Source organism: Alligator mississippiensis, chromosome 1, assembly GCF_030867095.1.
Source record: "Alligator mississippiensis isolate rAllMis1 chromosome 1, rAllMis1, whole genome shotgun sequence".
Classification (NCBI taxonomy): Eukaryota; Metazoa; Chordata; order Crocodylia; family Alligatoridae; genus Alligator; species Alligator mississippiensis.
The window spans coordinates 408,748,213-408,762,429 of NC_081824.1; positions in this window are offsets into that span (position 1 = coordinate 408,748,213).

A 14,217-nucleotide genomic window follows, 5' to 3' on the forward strand; every position below is an offset into this window, starting at 1 on the left:
AGAGTGTTCTGAGTAGGGGTTCCAATTCCTGTCGTTTATATACCTTATCGTTACTGTGTTATCATTAATACACCAACATAAGCTCTTTCTTACAATACATATTAATAAGCCTATTTCTGCTTGCCGTATATGATTATCTGTAACTGGAATTTTCTAGTAGCTGATACCTTTTTATTCTTAGGTTAGTTTTGCTATTGTTAAATTTCCCTTTTCTCCCAAGCCAAATTCCTTATTTTAGTTGGCCCAATTCCTGTTTTGATTTTGGTCATCCATCCAGGGTATTCCCAGATCTTTCCCTTTGCCAAGGATGGGTCACAGTCAGGGTGAACTGTCTGTCAAATCTCTGCTGGGTTGCAGCTGATTGCAGTTAAGAATGTGTGCAGCAAATACATACATCGGTGTCTTGCCAAGCACTGGTACTATTAAGCTGGGCCCACAAGCCTCTGCTACCCAACAAAGGGGAGGTGGAAATCTCAGAAATTGGTGGTTCAGGGGGAACTATGGGGAGGAGGAGGTCCCAGCAGGGCCAGGAGCAGAGCAAGAGGCCTGGGAGTAAGGCCAAAGAAGGGGTTAGAGTAGGGGTAGGCAACATTTTTTGGCCAGAGTGCCAAAAAACCACAATGTCTACCTTGAAAGGTGCCGGAGTGCTGACATGCTGGAGCCCGGAGCAGCTGTTTGCAGTCTCCCACCTGCAGGTGGCCCAGGGAGCCTGGTCTGCTTGCAGCAGGGCTTGCAGCCTCCTAGCCACCTGCTGGGAGCAGCCTGGGCTCTATGGCTGGCAGCAGCTGCTTAGAGCCCGGGCTGGTAGTGGTGTGCCGAGCAAAATGGCCTTGCGTGCTATGCTTGGCATGCATGCTGGGGGTTGCTGACCCCTGGTTTAGAGAGTCCAGGACAGGGATGGGAAATTGCTTTGGGCAGAGGGCCTCTTACTGAGTTTTGGCAAGCCATCGAGAGCCACATGCCAGGCAGCCAGGGACAGCTGCATATTGATTTTCTAATTTTTTTAGGGGCCCCGTGGGCTGGTTAGAATGGCCTGGCAGACTGCATCTGGCCCACAGACTGCATTTTGACTACCCCTGGTCCAGGACCTAGAAGTGGCCAAGATGGATGGGGCTGCAGAGCACAGTGCCCAAAGAGAGGCATAGAAGGGGCTCAAGAGCCCAGGTGCCAAGGAGAGGCTGAGATGGATGGGGCTAGAGAGCCCAGGGTGGGACCAAGTCTGATGTGGAGCTCTGGGCCAGCTGGTGTGGATGACTGGCTAGATCAAGAGGAAGTTAAAAGCTCCCAGAGAGATGATGCTAGGGAGGGAGGGAAGTTAAGAAGAAAAGCAACAATAAAGCACTGTGGTGAAACCCTTGCCCTGGACAGAAGAGGAGGGGGAGAGGGGGCATTGTTGGTATTTTGCTATTTTGTTTAGTCTGAGATGGGTGTAATGAGCATTAAAGTGCACGTCTTGGAGAGGAGTGCTCCATGCTGGACACAGTGTAGATTGAAGCAGCAGAGATTTGTCCCTTCTAAAGCACGATAGAGAGCAGTGCATTTTGTCCCTCTGGGGATGCTCTACTAAGGGCAAAAGACAACCTGCCTCAGTGGGGACATCTTGAAAGAGGGAAGCCATGGGTAAGAGGCTTGCAAACAAAATGATCCGTCGGCAAGCCTGAAAAAAATCCCAGATTCCTGACTGGCTGGGAGAGTTCCTTTAAACAGAGGTATTTCCTGCCTCTGGGGGGGGAAAGGGGAGAGAAGGGCATGCATTGGAAGACAGCAGAGGGAGTCATGCAGTGGCGGATCCATCCCCTCAGACAAACTGGAGCTCGCAAGGGGACCTCCAGAGGACCAGGGAGTGCTCAGCCTGGAAGAACCAAGCCTGGCGGTGGGGTCAGATGGTGGGGGATTGCAAGCACAGACTGGCAGTCGGCGACCACCTGCAGATGCCGCTGGCAACACTGTCAATGGCCGGTGACAATTGGGCACCGCCTGCAGATGCTGCCGTCAGTGTCGGGCAGGGTGGGGGTGGTGACAAGCGACCACCTGCAGGCACTGCCAGCAGTTTCGGTGGCACTTTTTGCAGGGGGTGCACCGCCAAGCTCAGGGGGTGCACGTGCACCTGCGTGCACCCCCTATGCATTGCCAATGACTTATAGTTAGAGAGAGGGATTTATGCTTCCCTGTGTGACATGCTCTCTCAGGAACTACAAGTCCCTTGTGCATATAGATGGGGAGGGGAGGGACAAAGCACCATATAAACGGGGACATTGATCCCAGGGACAGTGGAAACCACAGTGTTGCTGGTAGGATTTACAGGCCCAAAAGTGAGTAATGAGCTAGGCCTGGTGGTCTAAACATTGCACAGAGAAGAACAGAAACAGGGACAGGGCTACTGCCTGGAAGGAAAGGACATTTCCTTCTCACACCAACACTGACACCATGTCTGGCTAGAAATACAAATCAGGCAGCCAGAAACGTAAGGAGGTAAAACAAAGGGAACTAAACAAAGCTAAAGGACACCAATCAATCCTCCGGTTTTTCAAAACAGACAAGGCCTTTCTGCAGTCTGGCTCAGGCAATATACTAACTAGGGAAGTAGATGAACAAAAGCAAGATGGAAATGATTTTAATATAGAGACTGTGTCTCTGGCAACTGATGATGAAGAAAAGCTGCCAGATGCATCACATGACTCCAATCTAATGCTTTCAAAAGACAGTCGGGTAATATCAACATTAGCAGTTCACCACTACATTCAGAAGAAGGCTTACAAAAACCAGGAGAATGTAGTACTACACTATCTGATTCATGCTTTTTCAAAGACCCAGGCATGTAGCCTAAACTGATAACTGATTCTGTCCGTCAAAAATTTGTTCTATCTGGTGTCCTCACTTTTGAAGAAATGTGGAAGTTAGCAAAGTCAATTCCAAAAGCTGTTGATGGGTATAAGTTTCCTGAATTTCCTCTCAAATGTAATACTTGCAATGAAGAACAGCTACCAAGAGACTGGCTTGTTTGGAGTCCTACCAATCAAGCACTGCATTGCTTTCCATGTCGGTTACTTTCTGAAGGGAGATGAAAACAATGCAGTATGCTGGCAAAAAGTGAAGGGTATTCACCAAATGTGGAAAAAATGGCAAAAGCTATATAATAAACTTCCTGAATATGAAAAGAGCATAGAACATAAAACTTGCTACTGCCAGTGGAAGGAATTACAGCAGTCATTGTCAGGTGGACATGGAGTGGACAGTGAGGTTCAAACAGTGGCGATGCATAGGGGGTGCAAGTGCACCCCCTTAGAGTGCTGGTGCACCCCCTCACAGCCAGCGCTCCCCACTTAAGTGACTGGCTTCCCCCTGTGAGCGCCAGCCAGGGGGATGGTTGCTGACTGGCTGCTGGGGGGGCACATGCCAGTCGCCCATGGGTTCAAAAACAAATATTAACAGAAACAGCAAGATGAAAAGAAATATTGGAAAGATTGTTGGATGTTACCGTATATCTTGCTTCAAGAGGTTTAGCATTCCAAGGAGATAATAATCTGATAGGTGGCCCACACAATGGCAAGTTTCTTGGAACTCTTGAATAGCTCATCATGACAGCATCATTCGTGACTATTTGGCCAAAGTCAAACGGAAGCAAACAGAGGGCGAAACAATGCAAGGACAGGCTCATTATTATTTCTCATGGAAGAGTCAGAATGAGTTTAATGAATTATGTGGTAAGAGTGTGCAGAAAGCCATCTACTGCAGAGAGAGAAAAGGTCATTTATTATTCTATTATATGTGATTCTACTCCTGATGTCTCTCACCAAGAACAATATGTGTTGATATTCCAATTTGTAGTTCACAACAAAGACGCTGGTACATTTAACATTAAAGAGAGGTTTTTTTGAGTTTATCGACTTTGATTTAAAAAATGGAGAACAGATAGCTGAAATGCTAATTGCCAGCTTGAAGCATCATAACATTCCTCTTGATGACTGTAGAGGTCAAGGTTTTGATAATAGCTTTATTATGTCAGGGAAAATAAAAGGTGTTCAGACCTGCATTATGTCCAAAAATGAACTTGCTGTGTATTCTCATAGATTCATAGATGTTAGGGTCGGAAGGGACCTCAACAGATCATCGAGTCCGACCCCCTGCATAAGCAGGAAAGAGTGCTGGGTCTAGATGACCCCAGCTAGATACTCATCTAACCTCCTCTTGAAGACCCCCAGGGTAGGGGAGAGCACCACCTCCCTTGGGAGCCCGTTCCAGACCTTGGCCACTCGAACTGTGAAGAAGTTCTTCCTAATGTCCAATCTAAATCTGCTCTCTGCTAGCTTGTGGCCATTGTTTCTTGTAACCCCCGGGGGCGCCTTGGTGAATAAATCCTCACCAATTCCCTTCTGTGCCCCCGTGATGAACTTAAAGGCAGCCACAAGGTCGCCTCTCAACCTTCTCTTGCGGAGGCTGAAAAGGTCCAGTTTCTCTAGTCTCTCCTCATAGGGCTTGGTCTGCAGGCCCTTAACCATATGAGTGGCCCTTCTCTGGACCCTCTCCAGGTTATCCGCATCCTTCTTGAAGTGTGGCGCCCAGAATTGCACGCAGTACTCCAACTGCGGTCTGACCAGCGCCCTATAGAGGGGAAGTATCACCTCCTTGGATCTATTCGTCATGCATCTGCTGATGCATGATAAAGTGCCATTGGCTTTTCTGATGGCTTCGTCACACTGCCAGCTCATGTTCATCTTGGAGTCCACTAGGACTCCAAGATCCCTTTCCACCTCTGTGCCACCCAGCAGGTCATTCCCTAGGCTGTAGGTGTGCTGGACATTTTTCCTCCCTAGGTGCAGCACTTTGCATTTCTCCTTGTTGAACTGCATCCTGTTGTTTTCTGCCCACTTGTCCAACCTATCCAGGTCTGCCTGCAGCTGTTCCCTGCCCTCCGGCATGTCCACTTCTCCCCATAGCTTTGTGTCATCTGCAAACTTGGACAGAGTACATTTCACTCCCTCGTCCAAGTCACTGATGAATATTGAAAATTGTGATTGAAAATCTCCTTGTGCTTCCTATTCACTAAATCTTGTAGGAGTTAATGCTGCAGCAGCATGTACTGAAACATTAACATTTGTGCAGCAACTTTTGTGTTTTTCAGTACTAGCACTGTGAGGTGGAAGATTATAACAGAAAAGATATACTGCTCACTCCACTCAGTCAGTCACGTGCTGGGGTGTATGTGCTGATGCTATCTGTCCACTCACAAAGCATCTTCCAGGTACTCTTGGAAGCGCTGGAATGTGCTCTTGAATTAAAGTTGCCACATGAAGCTCAATTGCAACTGGAAGCACTGAAAAGGTACTTCAGCTTGTTTTCATGCCTTTTGTTGGCTATACGAGTGACTGGTGCTTCCCGAGTTTGGGGGAACATCAGACTGCCGGGGGGGGCTAGCAGCCGATCACCGAGCCAGCTGCAAAACCAGAAGTGTACTTCCAGCGGCACTTCCAGTTTCACAACTGTGCACCCCCTGGAAGCTCCGGCCGATCTCCGGGGGTGCACGTGCACCCATGTGCACCCCCTATGCATGGCCAATGGTTGGCTAGCTTCTGGCACAAGGTTTTTTCAAGTATTGATGACAGAAAAAAGATTTTACAAGCCAGGAGAATCTCTCTTGAATCAGAGGCAGCTCTCGTTGCTGGTATTATTGAAGAAGTAAAACAACTTAGAGATCAGTGGCCCAAAATTCTACAGGGAGCATGTCTTGTAGCAGAAGGCATGGGAATTTTGCCACAATTACGAAAAAAGAGAGGCAAGAAGTAGAAAAGATTTCATGACAGCTGAGGAGTCATGTTCTACCATCTCTGAAAATGATCCAGAATCTTTATTCAGAAGGAATGTTCTTGATGCAACTTTGGACAACATTATCTATGGATTGGAGCGCAGATTCAAGCCAACCAATGATATTTGTTTTACATTCCGTTCAATCCTAAAATATGTGACACCACAGCCTGAGGAACTGGACGAAGCTTCTAAGTATCTACTTCACAGGTATCCTACAGATCTTTCTGAGAATTTTCCTTGTGAAATGTTGCATCTGAAAAAAATCTTCAAATCTACTTTTGGAAAAGAGTATGAACTACCCCCACTTATCTTATTAAATGAGATTTACGAAAAACAACTGCAACTAATTTTCAGTGAAGTGTGCATAGCCATACGGTTCTTTTGCACACTGCCAGTGACAGTAGCAGAAGCTGAAAGAAGTTTCAGCAAGCTAGCACTCATCAAAAACTGCACATGTTCGACTATGGGACAAGAGTGGTTAAGCCACCTTGCTATTTTGTTTATTGAGTGTGAACTTCCAAGAGAAATTGACTTTGGGGAGAGAATTCATGATTTTGCAATGAAAAAGGCCAGAAAAATAAAGCTTTAAAGTGAATTGGTCTATTTCTAAAATGTTTGCAGCCATGTTGGTCTACTAGAACAAAACAATCAAAACATCAACTAAATAATACCATTATTAAGACCAACAACCAAAAAGTTACAAAATAGTCAGCAATGTAGAATGTAATTTCAGAATTAAAATAGAAAATTTTCTTTCACGATTCATGAGATTTTATGCATGTGGGATGGTGTGTGTGTGGGGGGGTGGAGGGGGGCCGCCTTACAAGTTTGTACTGGACCCAAAGAAATGATGTTTGGGCCCTGGAAGCAATAGGTAGGACTACTGAAGTGAAACTAGAAATAATCATTGCATTTTATGACACAAACAGAACCCTTGTAAGTGACAAATGCCAAGATCTAACAGAAAAAAAATGATAGAGCTGGTGAAAGTGTATCAACATTAGGATGCGTGGATGAATATATTCATGCAAACAATTTCTAGCTTTCTGTGCTTACCACCCCCCCCCCCCCGGCAAAAAAAAAAAACCCCAAACCAAAACAAACAAACCTAAATGTATGTGAAGGTTGACAAGACAAGTGTAACGAGCACGACTGGTTATTCCTTTGAAACTTGGATCATGCATACTCTGAGAATAATAAGGCTTTTGAAAACACCCTGTGAAAAGTGTGACGGGAAGGGATTGAAACACAAATAAGGGAAGAAGCAAAACAATGTTATGGTTGTGCTAGTGTGACGGGCTAGCTGGCAGTGACTTAGCCCAGGGGTTTTGAAAGGGCAAAAGATGATTGGAGGACTTGGGATTCCCTTTCCTCACCAATCAGGCCCCAGAGACTCATTCCTCATGTCCCCTGATTGGCCCCTTGGGTCACCTGGAAGGGGATAAAAGGGGCAGCGCAGCTGACTCAGGAGAGACCAGAGAGGGACCACGAGGAAGGAGGTTCAAAGAGCTGGCAAGAGCTGAGCCAGCGGGATGGGAGCAGTTGCCCCAGAAAAGCCTGGAGGAGCAGGACCTGCAGGCAGCAGTTGGACCCTCAGCAACACGGCATGTGGCCGGCAGGAGAGGCTTCCTGCTGGGCTCCAGGATCCCCTATGAGAGGCTGTGGCCAGCAGGACAGGCTTCCCCGCTCCAGCAAGGATCTGAGCAGTGACCTGAGAGGTTCCCAGCTCAGCTTCCAGCTCCTCCAATCAGAGGCCAGGCAGCTCCACGTGAGGCTGGGGCTCCAGGAAGGTCAAGACCCCTAGCAGTTTGGAGCAGTGCCAGCACTGGTGGCTGTGTGGCAGTGTTCCTGCCTACCACCTGCGAAATCTGAGTTTAAGTCCCAGCTTTGGTGACTTGGGGTGAGTGAGCTAACAAGGAGAAATTCCTCTTGCAGTGGAAAGGGACCGTTGTGTTTTCCCCCTTTCTCCCCTTCCAGGTACCTAGGTCCTATATTTTCTTGTCCTTTGACATTTTGTATTTTGTGCCTTTTTATATTTCCCCCAACCAGTATTGTTTGCTCTGCTGGTTGTGTTTTATATTTTGTTAACCCTGTTTTTTGTCAATGATTGTGAGTGTCTAACCTTTGTTGAATCCTGCCCCCTTGAGGCATTGTAGTGTCCACTATACCCCCTGATTATGCCTGTTATGTTCCCAGTATTGTTCTCTCATTAAAAGGTATATCATTAAGTCCCCAGTGGTGGTCTGGCTCTGCTCTATAAGGGGAGGAGAGTCCCTACACCTCCCACAGCGCTTGTGCACCTGCTTTAATCCCTTCAATTGGAGAGGGGGTACCTTTTGGAGTACTGCCCAGGTTACACTAGTAAATACAACGTGTACCTAAACATGCTCCATCTCCAATAACCCTTTTCTATGGTAGAAAATTTAACATAAACTATGCTCGACTACTGTGGGTCATTGTAATTGATAGCCATTCTAAATGCCCTCATATAAGCTACATTTTTAGCCTTTTTCAAAAGAGGGAATATTATCAGTCATGTTGTATCCTTAGCATCTTGCTGCAAGATGGAAAGGCTTTCCAGACACTCAAGCAACAATTCATGTTCTGGCTCCAAATAAAGCTAGCTTGAAATCTTGGACTGTAAATTGCCTATTAGCTTTTAGGGAAGCAGTCCACCCTACTATAAATCATGTCAGCAATGTTGTTTGTAATTTCAAGTCAAACCTAAACTTATCTACAGAGAAAGATTCTTAAGAAAGAGCACAATCCAATGGTCACAAATAGTCATGTTGTGGGTTTTTGTTTTGTTTTGGTTCGTTTTCATAAGAGAGAAAAAATCTTACTACAACTACTGAAATATTTCAGGGAAACCTGGAACACTAATTCATACACAGTTCTTGGTCTTGTCCAGTGCAATTTATAGTGAACATGTTAGGGAGATGACATATAAGCCACTTTAAAGCAGAAATTCAGCAGTCCTTCTAGTAAAAATAGTATTTGATACAACTGTAGTAACTCACTTATGGCAGTACCAGTGAGTTTCATAATACTGTTTGTACAGTAAGTGATCCTGATGCTCCAGAACAGGAAAAGGTTGCTAATACAGCAACACCAGACAATACAACACTGATCCAGATGCTTTGGTGACGGCTACAAGACATTATCTCCAGAGAAAAACACGATCCATTTTTCAGCTTTCATTTTTAATATGGTGTATCTTTAATGATATAGTGCATTTGTGACTTTTAAAAAATTGTCCTGTTACATTAGAGTAAGAGGAGTAGATCATGAATGCCTCATTGTTAAGATCACTTGCAGCAGTATTTCTCAACCCATGGGTTGCAACTGAAAAGTGTTGGGAACAAACTTTAAAAATGTTTTAACAAACTTTTAAAAAACGGACACTCCTTTAAAGGAGAAAAAGTGGGAAATGGTGGCTTTTCCTTTGCAAGCTGGCACATCTCCAGCCTGCAAGGGGCTGCTTGGGGCCTCCCCCTGCCCCACACACTGGGGGGCTGGGGCCTGGGGGCAGTGGGTCGGGAATGAGGGGCACTGGGTCAGGAGTGGACATTGATGTTTACAGATCGGTTCTGGTACAAAAAAGGTTGAGAACCACTGACTTACAGTACAAATAGGATTATGTAACTTGCTGGTACTGATAGTTGGTTGCTGCAGCTGTATTACATGCATGGTATTTTCACTGGCAGTTCTGCTGAACTTTTGCTTACCATTGGCTTATTTGCCATGTCTACTTATATTGGAATTGGGCAGTATCTTTTTAAATATTTTGCAAGCATCTTAATAGTCCTGAGTATTCTTTGTTCAGAAACCTACTGAAACAGCAGTATATATTTGTAGCTAGGTCTTGCCTGTTATTTAAAGTGCAAAACCCACAAACCTTATGAAACCTGAAACTTTCCGAAGTCTTCATGCTCAACATCTGAATTTTGTTGAAATGGATTTACAAACTTTCTGGTAGTATTTAATGAGTTACTTCATACTTGGGCAGTATGGGCCAATACCTAGACTGTGATCTGATCAGTCTCTTACTCACATTAGGTTATATACAATTTTTGTTTGTGCTTTGTCTTCATGCTCCTGTACTTGCAAGAGAGAGCTGCACTGAATGTAAAAGGCAATTATTTATTCACCACCACCTTGTCATTACAATGGAGAGTGGTGTGCTCTCATTCATATAGGGAAGGAAGAATCTAGAATATATATTTAAGGTTACTCTTACATTTTTCAGTAAGTTCCTATGTAGAAATGTATCTTTTTCCCCCTTGTACATTCATGGAGTATAAAATAAGTGCAATAGAACATTCAGGTATTTCAAGACTTGTTATCAAATCCCTCCTCAGGCTTCTCTTCATATGCCCTTGCTGCAAAGAAGGCTAACAGCATACTGGACAGCGTTAGCAGAAGCATTGCCAGAAGACTGAGTGAAGTGATTCTTTCCCTCTATTTGGTACTGGTGAGGCCACATCTGGAGTATTATGTCCAGTTTTGGGCCTCCCACTAGAGAGGATGTGGACAAATTAGAGACAGTCCAGTGGAGGGCAACAAAAATGGTTACGGGGCTGGGGAATATGATTTATGAAGAGAGGCTGAAGGAACTGGGATTATTTAGCCTGTAGATGAGAAGACTGAGAGGGGATTTAATATCAGCCTTCAACTAGCTGAAGGGAGGAGCTAGACTGTTTTCAGGGGTGGCAGATGACGGAACAAGGAGCAATGGGCTCAAGTTGCAGCAAGGGCAGTTTAGGTTAAAAGTTAGGAAAAACTTTCTCACTAGGGGGGAAGCAAAGCACTGGAACAGGTTATCTAGAAGGGTGGTGGATTCTCCATCTTTGAAGGTTTTTAGGACCAGCCTACACAAAGACCTGCCTGGGTGATCTAGTTGGAGATGGTCTTGCTTTGTACAGGGAGTTGGACTAGATCAGGGGTTCCCAATCTTTTTAGGGTGAGGACTGTCACAACCCAAGGGTGTGATTTTGTGTGTGCGCGCTTCGGCACTGCTAAATTATTTCCCGCCACGAGGAGCTTTCTTTGCAAGGTGCATTTCTCAGTTGCAAAGAGAAAACCCCGGTGCAAAGAAGTTCCCGCCACCCGCATGCAAATTTGTGTCCCACTATTGGCCAGTTCTAAATTATTCCCATGTGGTGGCTAGAGATTGGCTTGCTAGCCGTATAAGAGGCTTGAGCGGTTTCCGCCCAAGTTGGAGGACTCCACAACCATCTGGAGGAGGAGGACTTCACGTTTCGTGAAGAACTCTAAGCGCTGCAGAGCCTAACGGACCCAGCATGTACCTTAAGAAGGCTATAGGGGTCTGATCAACCTCTGGCCTCTCCCCGTCACCGAACGATCCCTCGATGAACCCCTTCCCTGCGCGCAAGTTCCACGAAGCCTAGAAAACTTCGTGTGAGTGTATCCAGAGCTCTTCGCCGAGTTGTTTTCTACGGTTGACAAGACGGGCTCGCGGTTTTAGAACCTTCAGCCGGATTGGGCTAGAGTTCGCGAGATTAGAACTCTTGTCCGCTCTTCTTTCCTGTCTGTAATTGCAACTCAAGCAAGTTTTCCTGCCTGCACCGCGACCATCTTCGGTGTAAGTAAAATAATCTTTAATCAACCGCTACGCGTCCGTGCCTAATTCTAGTCCACCGGCCTGCATTCCCCGACCCGCGTGCCAGGGCTGCTGGCCACAGCCCGCTGCGCGCCCTCGAGGGCCTCGGACCGCTCCCGGCCTGCACAAGGACCAGCAAACTGTGGACTGGAAGTGACTGGCATGCTGTGGGCAGGTAGCCAACCCAGGGCTGGCTGTCGGTCCGCAGCATGCCGGTCACTTCCAGTCCACAGTTTGCCAGGCTGCAGTTGCATCCGGTTCTGCAGGCAGCCCTCCTGCGGACCAGCAGCCAACCCTTCACAGTCCACCACTGGGCCGTGGCCCGGGGATTGGGAACTCCCAGACTAGATGACCTCCTGAGGTTCCTTATAGCCCAAATTACCTATGATTATGCCCAGTCTCCATCAGCACCAACTCTTTTTCAAGTCATGATGAACTACTACATTAAATACATTTTGACTTCCTCTTTACTCCCACAGCTGTGCCTGTGTAGTGCCTGTCTTTGCTATTTCCAGTGATTCCTGTTCCTTAACCAGCCTTAATTGTTTGTTTAATGGACAGATGTTTGGCAGGCATTCTCCATCTACTTGATAGCTTTCTTTTAGCTCATCAAGGGTTGGACAGATTCCAAGATCATCTTTGAGTGGGTGTTGTGGGATGGAGGGAGAAAACTCTTGTCAATAGCAGTCTCAATCAAAAAGGTGTTTAAAATACTCCTTTCAGAGGGTGTTGATGGCTTCGCTTTTCTTGATCAAGTCTCTTCCATCCTTCAATCTCAAGATAGCTAGTCCCTAAGTGCTTGGACCATGGTTGGCTTTGGTGACTATACATACACTAGCCAACTGCCAGCCAAGAATGACGGGCGGGGGGAAGCAGGCAGGGGCGGAGCCCCATACCTCCCCACATCTGGGCCCACTCCCCCCTTTCCTCCTGCTGCTTGGGGTCCAGGCCCACTCCCCCTTTCCCCACCACAGAGGCGGGGGCAGGGGAAGAGCAGGCCCGGGCCCGATGCGAGGGTGGACCGGGCCCGAGGGTGTGGAGAAGCCAGCCCACCACGGCAGGGGGGATGTGAGGGGCGGATGGTAGGAGGAGGCTCAAGGCTGACGTGGGGGAGGGAAGGGTGAGGGAGGGGAGGAGGAGGCCCACTCCCCCTGTCAATGCCGCATCAGGCCAGGCTGGGCCTGCTGCTTCCCCCCACTCCTCACCATGGTGGGCTGGCTTCTCCCCAACTTGGGCTTGCTCCTCCGCCCCCCCCCCCCCCCACATCAGGCCTGGGCCTATTCTTCCCCTTCCCCTCCACCACCGCTGCTGCAGTGTGCCCGCTCCGTCTCCCAACTGCATTGGGCCTGCTCCTCCCCCCACTGGCACTGTGTCGGCCCTGCAGGCAGCAATGATACGAGGAGGGAGGGGCAGGCTGATGCCAGCGCTGGTGGCCACGCCCCCCCCAGCATCCTGACCACGCTCCCCCCATGTGCTGCCACTGCCACCTCCAAGGAGCAAGTGGGGGGGGGCAAGGCCAGCTCTGGCCAGCCTTACCCACACCCCCCTGCTCCATCATTGCCACCTGCAGGGAGTAGGGCATGGGGGCGAGGCCAGCACTGCTGACCTGGCCTTCCCCTGTTCCATCCACTCTGTTGCTGCCACCACCAGGGAGCAGAGCGGGGGGTCAGGGGCGGGGGAAGCCAGCCTCCCTCCCCCCATTCCCCCGCTCCATCCCCTATGTCCCTGCCATCATGGTGGCACTCTGTCGCACCACCACTTCCTGGCTGAGCACTTATTTGCACTCTGATTGGCTGTTTCAGCCAGCCAATCTGAGTGTGAATAAAGCATTATGGACAGATGGACAGGCAGGCAGATCATGACTTTTATGATATTAGAATACTGAGCAGTGCTGGGCTGTGGGCCCAGCCTAGTGAATTATATGATAAGTCATGAGCCTTATTCCTCTGAATTAAATTCATACACAGTTTGTACTATATACAAGTAGGCACAAAAGTGCTACTCACGGTGTGCTTATGGTGTGCCTGCACTGAAATTTTCAGCAGTTAGGTTTGGGTTCAGAGTCAGACCCATAGCAGTCTTCTGTTCCCCGCTTCCCTCATCCCCCTTCCTAACCCCCCTTGCAGCTAGCTCACTTTCACATTGGGGAGGGAATGTAAGGAGTGACCTAGAAAGCACTACCCAAAGACGAAGCAGAAGAGAATGTTATGTGACGAATGCCCATCTGCAATGATAAGGAGGAGACAGTCTTAGATAAAGGGGGCTTGAAAACAAAAAGAAAAAACAGGGAACTGGGTTAAAAGGGCTCATTAAAATACTAAAAATCACACCCCTAGGTGGGGAAAAAGTATGCTAATGAAACATACATGTATGTAAATGAGATACATGGCTAAAACACAGGTATAGAGACATGCTCAGTAAAGAACTTCTTGCGTCACTCACTTATAACCAATCAGCAAACAAGCATGCTTATGAAGGCTCAAAAACTCCTGTATAAAAGATGCTTAGATATAGTGATCTGGTGTGCTTGTTACGTGAAATTATTCCGCTTGCACTTTTTATTGCTAGCAATAAACCTTCTTTGTACTTTCACCCCTGGTAACTTTATTGGCCTTTGCATACCGGGCACGATCCCAGACTTGAGCTGGGGCTCAACAAGAACAGAGCCTGTGTGAGGTCTGACAGTAAGGGAGGACAAGAAGAAACTGAGGAGGGGGGCAGAGGGACCTGACTCCCCAGCCATTATTTTCCCTGCTGTAGCAGTGGGAGGAGGATGACTTCAAGACAAT